The sequence below is a fragment of the Apium graveolens genome, chromosome 4 (genome assembly GCF_009905375.1).
Source record: "Apium graveolens cultivar Ventura chromosome 4, ASM990537v1, whole genome shotgun sequence".
NCBI lineage: Eukaryota > Viridiplantae > Streptophyta > Magnoliopsida > Apiales > Apiaceae > Apium > Apium graveolens.
In genome coordinates, this window is record NC_133650.1 from 137,371,184 (window position 1) to 137,385,364 (window position 14,181).

Below are 14,181 nucleotides of genomic sequence, written 5' to 3' on the forward strand. Positions count from 1 at the left end.
ACTTTTAGTGTGCAAGAAATACACCCATGTGTATCTGGTGAACTCATCCACTATGACCATAACATATTTCTTCTTTGCAATAGACATGACATTTACTGGACCAAATAGATCAACATGTAGTAGGTGATATGGCTCAAGAATTGATGATTCATTCTTCCTCTTGAATGAAGATTTCCTTTGTTTGGCCTTCTGACAAGAATCACAAATGCCATCAGGAGCAAATACTGACTTTGGCAGTCCTCTCACAAGATCTTTCTTGACTAACTCATTTATATTATTGAAATTTAAATGAGAGAGTTTCTTGTGCCAATTCCAGCTTTCTTCAATTGATGCTCTACTCATCAGACAGATTGCAGAACCATCAGTACTTGTTGAAAGCTTGGCTTCATAGATGTTACCACGCCTGTATCATTTCAGAACAACTTTGCATGTAGATTTACTTACAACTTCACAGTGTTCTTCAAAGAAATCCACATGATAACCTCTGTCACAGATTTGACTAACACTCAGCAGATTGTGTTTGAGTCCTGAGACCAGGGCTACTTCTTTAATGATGACATTCCCAAGATTGATATTGCCATATCCCAATGTTTTTCCAATGTTGCCATCTCCATAAGAAACACTTGGGTCAGCCTTCTCCACAAAGTCTGATAGCAGGGCTTTATTTCCAATCATATGTCCTGAACATCCACTGTCCAGAACTAGGATGTTTTTCATGTTGCCCTGCAATCACAAAGACCACTAATGATTAGTTTTAAGGACCCAGACATGCTTGGATCCTTTGGCCTTATTAAGTCTGTTAACATATGCAGCGGATTTAGCATCAGAGTTTATGTTAACAATTTTCTTATCAGAATTTATACTATCAGACATTGAATCAGAACTTACACTAGAAGGAACAATGGTAACTTTCTTTAAAGAAGGTTTTATTTGATAATAATCATAGTACAAACTATGATATTCCTTACAAGTATAAATGGAATGCCATAAACTACCACAATGAAAACAAGGATTTTATGGCTTATATCTAACAAACTGACTCTTAACTCCTGACTTTGAAGGTAAGGAGTTTATGTTCTTATTTTTCCTGCAAAAAGAAGCCAGATGGTTAGAACTTCCACAGTTATGACACGTTTTCCTAGGAGCATTAGTAACATGCTTATAATCATTGCTTTTATTCACACCTTCCATTCCATTCCTATTTTTCCTAGGCAATTTTACCTTGTTTGCATTCTTAACATCTTTCAGCTTATGCTTAAGCTGCTTCTTTGTCATTAAGCCTACGTTTACTTCAGTTGTCTTTTCCTATTTTAGTTTGTCAGAAGTTAATTCCTTTTTAACTTCTGATTTCTCATTTTCAGACTTTACAGCTACAAACTTAACAGGTTTTATCTTTGACTTTTGTTTAACAACTACAGGCTTAATATCTACAGTTCCTTTATCATTCTTATCCTCTCCATAACCTAAGCCCTCTTTCCAGTTTTCACTACTTAACAGATTCTGAGTTATTCTGCCAGAGTTAGTCCAAGTCCTGATAATCTCTCTTTCCTTTTCTAACTCAGCTTTTAGAGATTCATTCATTTTAAGTACTTCATCTCTAACATAGAAGGCATCATCTCTATCTTTCTGAGTTTGATGGAACATGACTAACTCCTTTTCTAAATAATCATTCCTCTTTTTACAAGCAAGATTTTCAGAAGTTAATCTTTCACATGTTAAAGTTTGATCTCTATAACTAATAAACATGGTTTTAAGATATTTTCTCAACTCATTAATATCATCAGTATGAAAAGCATAAGTAGTTTGAGGTACCTTTGATTCAGCAGCTTCAGAACTGCTTTCAGCACTTGCTTTATCAGCATTTGCCATCAAGGCATAATTCTCCTCACTTTCAGAATCTGAGGTGTCTGTCCAGCTTTTCTTCTTTATGACAAGAGCCTTGCCTTTGTCACTCTTCACTTTCTTGCAATCAGGAGATATGTGGCCTTTCTCACCACAGTTGTAGCATTTGACATTTATATAATCTCCTCTGTCAGACTTTCCTCCTCTGCTCTCAGATTTTCTGAAATTCTTCTTATCAGAACTTGTGCCTTTCCTGGAAACCTTCTTTCCCTTCCTAAACTTCGTGTATGCAATCTTTGTGATCCATTTCACCATAAGAGCACACAGCTTCATCATCTCTTCATCAGCATACGTTTCAGGCAAGCTTTTAGATTCTGAGTCATCATCACTTTCAGAACTTGATGACTCAGTATCAGACTTTGTGAAGAGAGCTTTACCCTTGTCTTTCCTTGAGGTAGCTGCTTTGGGGGATTCTTCTTCAGCCTTAAGAGCAACTGTCCTTGACTATCCTCCTTTCCTCTTGCTTCTTTGTTCCATCTCAAGTTCATGAGTCTTGAGCATTCCATAAATTTCATCAAGAGTTATTTCATCAAGATTGTAGTTGTCTCTTATTGTTATTGCCTTCAAATCCCAGCATTCAGGAAGAGCTAACAGGAATTTAAGATTTGAATCTTCAAGATCATACTCCTTATCAACCAGTGACAAATCATTCAAGAGTTTGACAAATCTATCATATAAATCAGTCAATGACTCATTAGCCTTTGAGTCAAAGTGTTCATACTCTTGAGTGAGTATTATCTTCCTGTTCTTCTTAATAGTATCAGTTCCCTGACATCTTGTTTCCAAGGCATCCCATATCTCCTTTGCAGTCTTGCAGTTTATTACCCTGTTTGATATTACATTATCAATGGCACTATACAGTAAGTGTCTTACCTTAGCATCCTTAGCAATTGATGCGATATCTTTAGCAGTGTAATCACTCTTCTCCTTTGGTACAGTCTTTGCTGCTTCACCTGCAACTGCAACAGCGAGCTTGGTTGGTTTGTGAGGTCCTTCCTTGATTCTATCAAGATATTCTGGATCTGTCGCTTCCAGGAACATGGTCATCCTCACCTTCCATATGGGATATTCAGATGGTCTCAATATGGGAACTCTGATAGTCTCATATCGGCTTTGAATTTGTGTCTTTGGAGGTTCTTCAGTTTTGGTGGGCTTAGTTGGAGTTTCTGTTTCAGACATGATTGTGTTTAGATCTTAAACTGTTTGTGCGTTAACAGATAGGCTCTGATACCACTTGTTAGGTCACACACACATTGTAGAGGGGGTGAATACAGTGTATAGTACAATCAAATCGAACTTTAATAACTCAAGTAACAGAAAACAAACTTTATTGAAACAATAAACTCTGTTACAGTATGGAACTGTTCTCTCTCAGTTATGAACAAATATCACGAGAGCTGTTAGGGTTATAATGAATAATCTTCTCGATTGTGATAACACTTATAGTGTAAACCCTATGTCTGTGTTTATATACTACACAGTTACAAGATAATCGCTAATTGATATGGAATATAATTCTGCTTCCTAAAATATATCAATCAGATATCTTTTCTTCCAAGTATTCTATTCTTCATAGAATTCCTTCTTCATGCGTATCTCTTCTTATATTTGTCTTGATCTTCTTTCCTTTAACAAGCTGCCTTCCTTATCTGAACATCCTTCAGTACTTAAGTTCTGATATCCATCTTCTGATAATTATCTCCTGATAATATAAGTACTGATATCCTTAAGTCCTGACTTCCAGTAAGTACTTATTTATCCTGTTTAAGTAAGATCTGAAAACTAAACATAAATCACATTAGCCATGACATTATCAAATATATCTAACATACCAAACATTAGAACAGAATTGTTTGAACATACATAAACTTTTATACTCAACCATACCTTGTGACATCAAAGAACTAAACCTTATAAAATTATTGTTCCTCTAATACCCGATTCTCCTACAGGCTGAAGGCCATTTCTTTTATATACTTTGACATACCCTCGTGGTACCCATGAATTTTCACCATGCTCTTATACAAATGTTTTATTGATGTTAATTATGATCTTGTTTTATTGAGTTATATTGTTTATCATATTGAACTGCTTTAGAATTGGCTAGTTTTCTTTATGTGGACCAGATTCGTGGTCAGACCAGATTCGTGGTCAAATTAGGCCAATATGTGCCTTGGATCCAGTTCGTAGAGCAGAGCTGTGTCCCTTGCTCGGGGTTAGTGCGTGACTGATCAGCAGCCTAACCTTGGTTTTAAAATTTAAAATGAATATCCAATTCTAATGATTAGTTAACAAGAAACTTGATTCATCTGAATCATCTTGTTTGATCATTGTTTAACATCAGTTATTGTTATTGTGACTTGCTGAGCTAGTTAGCTCACTATTGCGTATATTTTTATGTATTCTACAGTTAAAAAGGATACGGTTGATAGCGAGGTTTCCCAGTTCAATGTATGAGCTAGGATTCCAGATTGAGTTGGATCGGGCTAGCAGGAGCTTATTATGGTAGTGGGATAGTAAGATTGTAAGAATAATTTCATTATCAGTTGTAAGTTAAATTAGTTGGGATTTGGTACGTTGTAATAAAAGTTAAGGTTGTGGTTTGTTTTCATACTTTAACCTGTTGCGATCCGTGATTATGTAAAGCAGGGTCATTGCCAATAATATTTCATATACAGGTTTATATATTGTGTATGTGTTATGGACCCCAAACTTCTGACCTGGGTTTGGAGGGCGTCAAACCAATCATACCTCTATAGTTAGTAATATCTACTGATTTACCAGTATCCTTATCTAACTTGGTTGCAGTGGCCATGGGAGTGGATGCAGTTGAACAATCTTGGATTCCAAATTTCTTCAGTAAATTTCTGGTATACTTGGATTGACAGATAAAAGTGCCTTCTTCAGTTTGCTTGACTTGAAGGCCCAGAAAATAGCTGAGCTCTCCCATCATAATCATTTGATATCTTGACTGCATTAGCTTTGTAAACTTCTCACATAGTTTAAAATTAGTAGAATCAAATATGATATCATCAACATATATTTGTACCAAAAGTAAGTCCTTCCCATGGTTGAGGTAGAATAAAGTCTTGTCAATTGTGCCTCTGTGAAATCCACTTTGCAGAAGGAATTGAGCTAAAGTCTCATACCATGCTCTTAGAGCTTGCTTAAGGTCATAAAGTACTTTGTCAAGCCTGTAGACATGATTGAGAAATTTAGGATCTACAAAGCCTGGAGGTTGTTCAACATATACCTCTTCTTCCAATTCTCCATTGAGAAAAGCACTTTTCACATCCATTTGAAAGACTTTAAACTTCTTGTGAGCAGCATAAGCCAAAAAGATCCTTATGGCTTCTAATCTAGCAACTAGGGCAAATATTTCATCATAATCAATACCCTCCTATTGAGAGTAGCCTTTAACAATCAGTCTTGCTTTATTCCTTGTAATTATGCCATCATTGTCAGTTTTGTTTCTGAACACCCATTTTGTACCAACAACTGATCTGTTCTTTGGTCTTGGCACTAGGGTCCAGAATTTATTTCTTTCAAATTCATTTAACTCTTCCTTCATTGATTGCAGCCAATCAGCATCTTGAAGAGCTTTTTCCACTTTCTTTGGTTCAGTCTGAGATAGAAAGGAATGATAGAGACATTCATTTGAAGTTGCAGTTCTAGTTCTAACACCTACTTCAGGATCTCCAATAATTAAATCAGGTGTGTGTGCTTTAGTCCACTTCCTTACAGATGGAAGTTGATCTCTAGAACTGGATCCTCCCCCATGTTCCATGTTGTCTCCATCAGCATCTTCTGATGCTCCCCCTGTAGTTATGCTCTCTAAGACTTCAGAATTTGAATTTGATTTTTCAGGAGGTGAAAAATCAGAGCTTCCAGAATTATCAGAATTTGGCTCATCAGAATTAGATGAATCAGAACTTGAAGAGCCAGTGACAGGTTCTGATGCTTCTCGAGAGTCTTGAGATGTGGTAGGTTCTTCAGCTTGCTCCCCCTGGACAAGTGCATTTTCCTTTGGAGTTGTTACCACAGTTTCAATGACATCAGAACTTAATCCATCAGAACTTACAGGATCAGGATTTAAGTCATCAGAATTTTCAGAATCAGAATTTAAATCTTTATTCTCAAATCTCAGCTGATCATGATCATCGAAATCTTCAAGTCCAGTAATCTTCTTATCATCAAAAGAGACATTGATAGATTTCATGACAACTCTTGTTCTTAAATTGTAGACTCTGAAGGCTTTTGTGGAAAGTGGATATCCAACAAAAATTCCTTCATCAGCTTTTAGATCAAATTTTGACAACTGCTCAGGATGAGTCTTAAGAACAAAATACTTGCAACCAAATACATGAAAGTATTTAATATTTGGCTTCTTTTTCTTCACCATTTCATATGGTGTTTTTCCATGCTTGTTTATGAGTGTAGCATTTTGTGTAAAACAAGCAGTCTGCACAGCTTTAACCCAAAAATAGGATGGTAGCTTTGCTTCATCAAGCATTGTTCGTGCAGCTTCAATGAGAGTCTTGTTCTTTCTTTCTACAACTCCATTTTGCTGTGGAGTTCCAGGTGCAGAAAATTCCTGTATGATTCCATGATCTTTGCAGAACTCTTCCATGATTGAATTCTTGAACTCGGTGCCATTATCACTCCTTATTATTTTAACAGAATGTTTGATCAATTTATCCAGCTGTTTGACATGATCAGTTAGAGTAGATGATGTTTCAGTCTTCTTGTGCAAGAAATAGATCCAAGTGTATCTTGTGAACTCATCCACTATAACCATAGCATATTTCTTCTTTGCAATAGACATGACATTGACTGGACCAAATAGATCAACATGTAGTAGGTGATAAGGCTCAAGAATTGATGACTCAGTTTTGCTCTTGAAAGAAGATTTTCTTTGTTTTGCCTTTTGACATGAATCACAAAGGCCATCAGGAGCAAATACTGTTTTTTGGCAGTCCTCTCACAGTATCTTTCTTTACAAGTTCATTTATATTGTTGAAATTTAAATGAGAGAGCTTCTTGTGCCAATTCCAACTTTCTTCAATTGATGCTCTACTTAACAGACAGATTGCAGAACCATCAGTATTTGTTGAAAGTCTGACTTCATAAACGTTACCATGCCTGTATCCTTTCAGAACTACTTTGCCTGTAGAATTACTTATAACTTCACAGTGTTCTTTAAAGAAATCCACATGATAACCTCTGTCACAGATTTGACTTATACTCATCAGATTGTGTTTAAGTCTCGAGACAAGAGCTACTGATTTAATGATGACATTCCCAAGATTGATCTTGCCATATCCCAGAGTTTTTCCAATGTTGCCATCTCCATAAGAAACTCCTGGGCCAGCTTTCTCCACAAAATCTGATAGCAGGGCTTTATTTCCATTCATATGTCCTGAACATCCACTGTCCAGAACTAGGATGTTCTTCCTGTTGCCCTGCAATCACAAAGACCACTAATGGTTAGTTTTAAGGACCGAGACTTGCTTGGATCCTTTGGCCTTTTTAAGTTTCTTAACATCTGCAGCGGATTTAACATCAGAGTTTATGCTAACATTTTTCTTATTAGTATTAACAGTATCAGACTTTGTATCATACTTTACACTAAAAGGAATTAAAGCAACTTTCTTCAAAGAAGGTTTTATCTGATAATAATCATAGTACAAACTATGATATTCCTTACAAGTATAAATGGAATACCATATACTACCACGATGAAAACAAGGATTTTATGGCTTAAACCTAACAGACTGACTCTTAACTTCTGACTTAGAAGGTAAGGAGTTTATATTCTTATTCTTCCTACAAAAAGAAGCCAGATGGTTAGAGTTTCCACAGTTATAGCATTTCTTTCTAGGAGCATTAGGAACAGACATATAATTGTTGCTTTTATTCACACCTTCCTTTCCATTCCTATTTTTCCTAGCTACCTTTACCTTGTTTACATTGGTAATCTCTTTCATTATATATTTAAGCTGCTTCTTTGTCATTAAGTCTATGTTAACTTCAGTTGGTTTATCCTGTTCAAATTTGTCAGAAGTTGATTCTGCTATCACTTCTATCTCAATATCTTTCATCTTTTCAGAATCAGACTTTACAGTTTTAGATACAAATTTAATAGGATTTACCTTTGGCTTAGTAGTCTGTTTAACAATAATTGGCTTAACTTGTTCAGTTCCTTTTTCACTTTTCTCATCTCCATAACCTAAGCCCTCTTTCCAGTTTCCACTACTTAGTATATCCTGAGTTGTTCTGCCATAGTTAGTCCAAGTCCTGATAATCTCTCTCTCTTTTTCTAACTCAGTTTTTAGAGATTTATTCATTTTTAGCACTTCATCTCTAACATCATAAAGCATCATCTCTATCCTTCTGAGTTTGATGGAACATAACTAACTCTTTTTTTAAATAATCATTCCTCTTTTTAAAAGCAAGATTTTCAGAAGTTAATCTTTCACATGTTAAAGTTTGATCTCTATAGCTAATAAACATGGTTTTAAGATATAATCTCAACTCAGTAATATCATCAATATGAAAGGCATAAGTTGTTTGAGGTACCTTTAACTCAACAGCATCAGAACTGCTATCAACATTTGCCATCAAGGCATAGTTCTCCTCATCTTCAGAATCTGAAGTTTCTGTCCAGCTTTTCTTCTTTGTGACAAGAGCCTTGCCTTTATCACTCTTTCCTTTCTTGCATTCAGGAGATATGTGGCCTTTCTCACCACATTTGTAGCATTTGACATTTGAGTAATCTCCTCTGTCAGACTTTCCCTCTTTGCCTTCAGATTTTCTGAAGCCCTTCTTATCAGAACTTCTACCTTTCCTGGAAAACTTCTTTCCCCTTCTGAATTTCATGTAGGCTATCTTTGTGATACCCTTCACCATAAGAGCACACAGCTTCATCATCTCTTCATCAGCATCTACTTCAGGTAGACTTTCAGTTTCTGAATCATCATCATCAGAACTTGATGATTCTGAATCAGACTTTATGATGAGAGCCTTTCCTTTTCTTTTTTTTGATACAGCCACTTTGGGGGATTCCTCCTCAGCATTAAGAGAAATTGTCCTTGACTTTCTCCCATATCTCTTGCTTCTTTGATCCATCTCAAGTTCATAAGTCTTGAGCATTCCATAAATTTCATCAAGAGTAATTTCATCAAGAGCATTGTTGTCTCTTATAATAGTAGCTTTCAAATCCCAACTTTCAGAAAGAGCTAAAAGGAATTTTAGATTTGAATCTTCAATGTTATATTCCTTGTCCACCTGTGACAGATCATTCAAGAGTTTGAAAAACCTGTCATATAAGTCAGTTAATGACTCATCACTTTTTGAGTCAAAGTGCTCATACTCTTGAGTGAGTATAGTCCTCCTGTTTTTCTTGATTGCATCAGTTCCCTGACACCTTGTCTCCAAAGCATCCCATATCTCCTTTGCAGTCTTGCATTGAATTATCCTATTTGACATGATATTATTAATGGCACTAAGCACCAAATGCCTTACCTTTGCATCCTTGGCAATAGATGAGATATCTTCAGCTGTGTATTCATTTTTCTCCTTTGGTATGGTCTTTGTTGGCTGATCTGCAACTACAACAGAGAACTTGGTTGGCTTATGCGGTCCTTCATAAATTCTGTCAAGGTATTCTGGATCTGTAGCTTCCAGAAATATAGCCATCTTCACTTTCCATATTGGATACTCAGAAGATCTCAGCATGGGAATCCTGATAGTCTCATATCGACTATGGGTTTGAGTCTTTGTAGTTTCTTCAGTTTTGGCGGGCTTGGTTGGATTTTCTGCTTCTTCAGACATGATTGTTTTGGATCTTTACTGTATGTGTGTTAACAGATAAGCTCTGATACCACTTGTTAGGTCACACAACACTGTAGAAGGGGGTTGAATACAGTTTAGAATACAATCAAATTGATTTAAAGCACAAGTAACAGAAAACAGATGTATTCGATATAATAAACTTTGTTACAATGGAACTGTTCTCTTTCAGTGATGAACAAATATCACAAGAGCTGCTAGGTTACAATGTATGATCTTCTTGATGATCGTAACTCTTATAGAGTAAACCTATCTATGTGTTTATATAGACACACAGTTACAAGATAACTTCTAATTGATATGGAATATAATTCTGTCTCCTAAAATATATCAATCAAATATCTTATATAATTCTTCTAGCCCTCTAACTCTTTCCATGCATATCTTCTTTTTGTATTAGTCTCGATCTTCTTTCCTGTAAATCAGCTTCCTTCCTTAATTGTTAGTCCTCCAGTACTTAAGTTCTGATATCCATCTTCTGATATTATCTTCTAATAATCTAAGTCCTGATATCCTTAAGTCCTGACTTCCAGTAAGTCCTGATTCCAGTAAGAACTGATATTTCCTGTTAGTTAAGATCTGAAAACTAAACATGAAACATATTATACATGACATCTCAAATATATCCAACATATTTTGTGTCTATAGAATCATTATGAAAAGTATCACATAATCCCCACTAACATCTTTAGTGTTCCGTGGAATTATAAATCGATAAACAGTAAACTTCGTAATTATCCGTCTAACTTCAAAAGCACAAATCCAAATACAATTAATTGCACTTCTTTTATTTCGATCTTGGATCATATAGAACCTATAAATTGTGCACGAAGTTAAAAGTATACTTTGGCTCTATAATTATCAAAACACAAGTATACTAAAAGCTTTAAGCCTACGAGCTTAAAGGTTAATTACAATTCCGAGATTGTAATAAAAGTATTCTTCGATTCATAAATATATAATCGAAAGAAGAAGAATACGAAAGAATTCATAAGCTATATTGATTTATATAAAAGACTTCTCATATTACTCCGATAAAAGTTATAATCTATAAAGAATGGGTAATCAGAAGTATACTTGATATATTATTCGATATCTTAAGTCAATTATACGTATTTGTTTTTTAACATTCTTAGTTGAATATTATACTATCTTGTGGACTAGTACAGTAACATACTAGTTCACACCATCTTTTATCCACTTGGTTTGTTTTGTAGATTGTCTTATTAGTTTTGTAGTGAGATGAAGTGACATGAGGTGATTCTCATTCTAAAACCCAAGTCCTAGACTTACTAAAGGAGAGTTAGTAGTCTTTGCACCGTGAAGAAGAAAAAAGACCCAAGATCGAATACCGACAAAAGTTAAGGAAGCAAAGACTACACAAGGGCTCTATATCAACTTTGAAGAAATAGCGGGGAGTTATTGTCTAAGATAAGTTGTGTTGGTATTACATTTATTTTGATGTGGTAATCGAGGTGTTACGCACCAAGACAAATAAATGTAAGGGTGTAAAGACTTCTCTGCCTACTAAAGGAGCGAGTTTATTACATTGTGTAGGTATTACATTTATTTTGAGGTGGTAATCCGGGTGTTACGCACCAAGACAAATATTTGTAAGGTTGTAGAGGCTTCCCCGCCTACTAAAGGAGCGAGTTTATCATAAGGGAAAATCCTGAGTCTGGGAGAGGAGCTTGGGGACTAGACGTAAGAGTGAGCGAATCTATTGGAAGTTACGTCATCGCGAACCAGGATAAAATTATCGTGTGGTATTTTCTTTCCTTACACTTTATTTTCCACACATATAAACTGCATAACTACTTGGTAAAGTTTTAAAAGGGATAAATAATTTTAAAACAACATAATAATTTTTAAATTGGTAATTAAGCTATTCAACCCCCCCCCTCTAGTTTAATATAGCCCTCTTATGGGACTTAACAAATTTGCACATAGATAATAGGTGTTATGGGTTCAGTTCTTCATTCCAATGGTAAACCTTCATATTTCTCATAATACGGGATCAAAATAGTAATTTCGAATTGAATATTTTCCCAAAAGTCATATAAATTAAAAAGATAATTATAATTGTGCTACTATTAGGGGGTGTAAATTAGTCAAATTTTTCGTTAGCCACTAGAGTTTGACCCGTAAAATATTTGAATTCAACTCTGTAATAATGGGCCGAGCTCGAGCTATTCGAATTCTTTATGTAGTCAAGCTCAAATTTCAAATTACTCGAGTCGTCAGATTTGCGAGCCTTATCGAGTCTTTATTATTTTTATGTTTTTTAAATATATACATTTTTATAAAAAAATATATATAGTATTTTATTTATATTTTATTTAACAAAATCGAACTCGAACCGAACCCATCATATTTTGATTTTTTTTTCAATATTTGGTGAAATTAATTCGAGCTTTAAAGCCGAACTTGAGTCTGTCGAACTTTTACGACCCGAGTTTCGAGCTTGAAATTTAAGGCTCGGTTGAATTCGAGCTCGTGCTCGAGCCGGACATTTTTAATCAAGCCAGACAGTTTTCAACTCGACTCTGCCTGATGATACCCCTAGTTGTTGTGTACGAGTATAAAGTTAGTATGTCGAATTGAGTTAATTCCCAAGTCTCGATAATAAATAAATTGTTATTATATGGTAATATGTCATCAACAAATGATTTATTTAATGTACGAAAATTCTTCATAAATCAAAAAAATAATAATAATCTCGTTATTGCACATAAGTATAAATTTAGTATATTGTAATGAGGTAATTACTCAAGTATTGAATTATTTCAATTAGTTTTAAGTCATTAATTTGCATATAGGTTTCGTGGGTTCAGTTATCCATGCCAACAATAATTTTTTATTTTTATCAGGATACGGGATCAAAATAGTAATTTTGAATTAAATATTTACCAAAAAGTCAAATAAATTAAAAAATAATTACAATTATGTTGTTGTTAGGGGGTGTAAAGTAGTCAAGTTGTTCGTTAGCCACTAGAGTTTGGCCCATAAAATATTCAAATTCGGCTCGGTAATAAGCAATCAAGCTCAAACTCAAGTTATTCAAATTCTTTATGGAGTCAAGCTTAAACTTCATATTACTCGGCTCGTAAATTCGCGAGCCTTGTCAGACCTTTACTATTTTTTATTCTTTTTAATATATAAACATTTTAATATAAATATTTAATATTTAATATTTTATTATATATATAATAGAATCGAACTCCAGCTGAACCTATCATATTTCGAGTTTTTGTCAATATTTGGTGAAATTGATTCGAGCTTTCAAGCCCAAGTTGAGCCTATCGAACTTTTTACGACTTGAGTTTCGAGCTTGAAATTTAAGGCTCGGTTGAACTCGAGCCCGTACTCAAGCTCGAACATTTTAAATCGAGCATCACAGTTTTTGACTCGACTCGTCTCGATTATACTCATAGTTATTGGGAACGAGTATAAAGTTAGTATATCGAAGTGAGTTAATCGCCCAAGTCTCGATAATTAAAAAAATATTATTATATGATGATATATTATCATCAAATTATTTATTTAATTTATGAAATTTAACCACCTAATATAAAGAAATAAGCATGTAGTCAATAGTTAATGCTATCAAACATAAACAAACAATCTCCTAACTCAATTGATTGAAGTCATATGTTTGCATTAAGGGGATCATGGGTTCATTTCTCAATGTAGAATAATAAAATTTTATATTAATCAAAATATGGGGGCAAAATCATAATTTCAAATTAAATATTTTTCCAAAAATGTCATGTTGTAGTATTATATATATAATAGATAATAGATAGATGATAAATTATGACACCGCCGGCATGATAGCCATAATTATTTCTGTGTTACGCATTTACATTCGGTATGTGGGTGATGGATGATACGCATATATTAAAGTGGTATCAATTTTGAATCAACTTTTTTAAAATATTACGCATTGTATAAGATGATTAACAGAATCTTAATCGCATTTCAAGTATGGGTAATGCATGGTTAATATGCATCGGCAAAATGCGTATTACATGTAACCATTTTTTTAAAATGAGCACCAACTATTAAGCACCACTTTAAGAAAAAATCAGTAATATTTTTTTAAAATATTTTAATATTTTGCTCCTAGGTATTTTTATTTTTTAATAAAATTCATTATCATATTTATAATGTTATTTATTTTAATACCCAAATAAACAATTATTGAATCATAAAATATTAAAAATAGGTTCCAAGTTAATTTGAAGTTTGGTTCCTGGGTTTAGATTTAAGCCATAAATCCTAGATTAAAGGGTTAAATTGTATAGTGCACCATTTGGTTTTATTTATGATTTCGGATTTAAATTCATAGTGCACCCATTTGGTTTGGACCATTGTCACTTCGGTACCAATAGTTAAAATAATTGCACTTCGCACCCCAGACAAGTT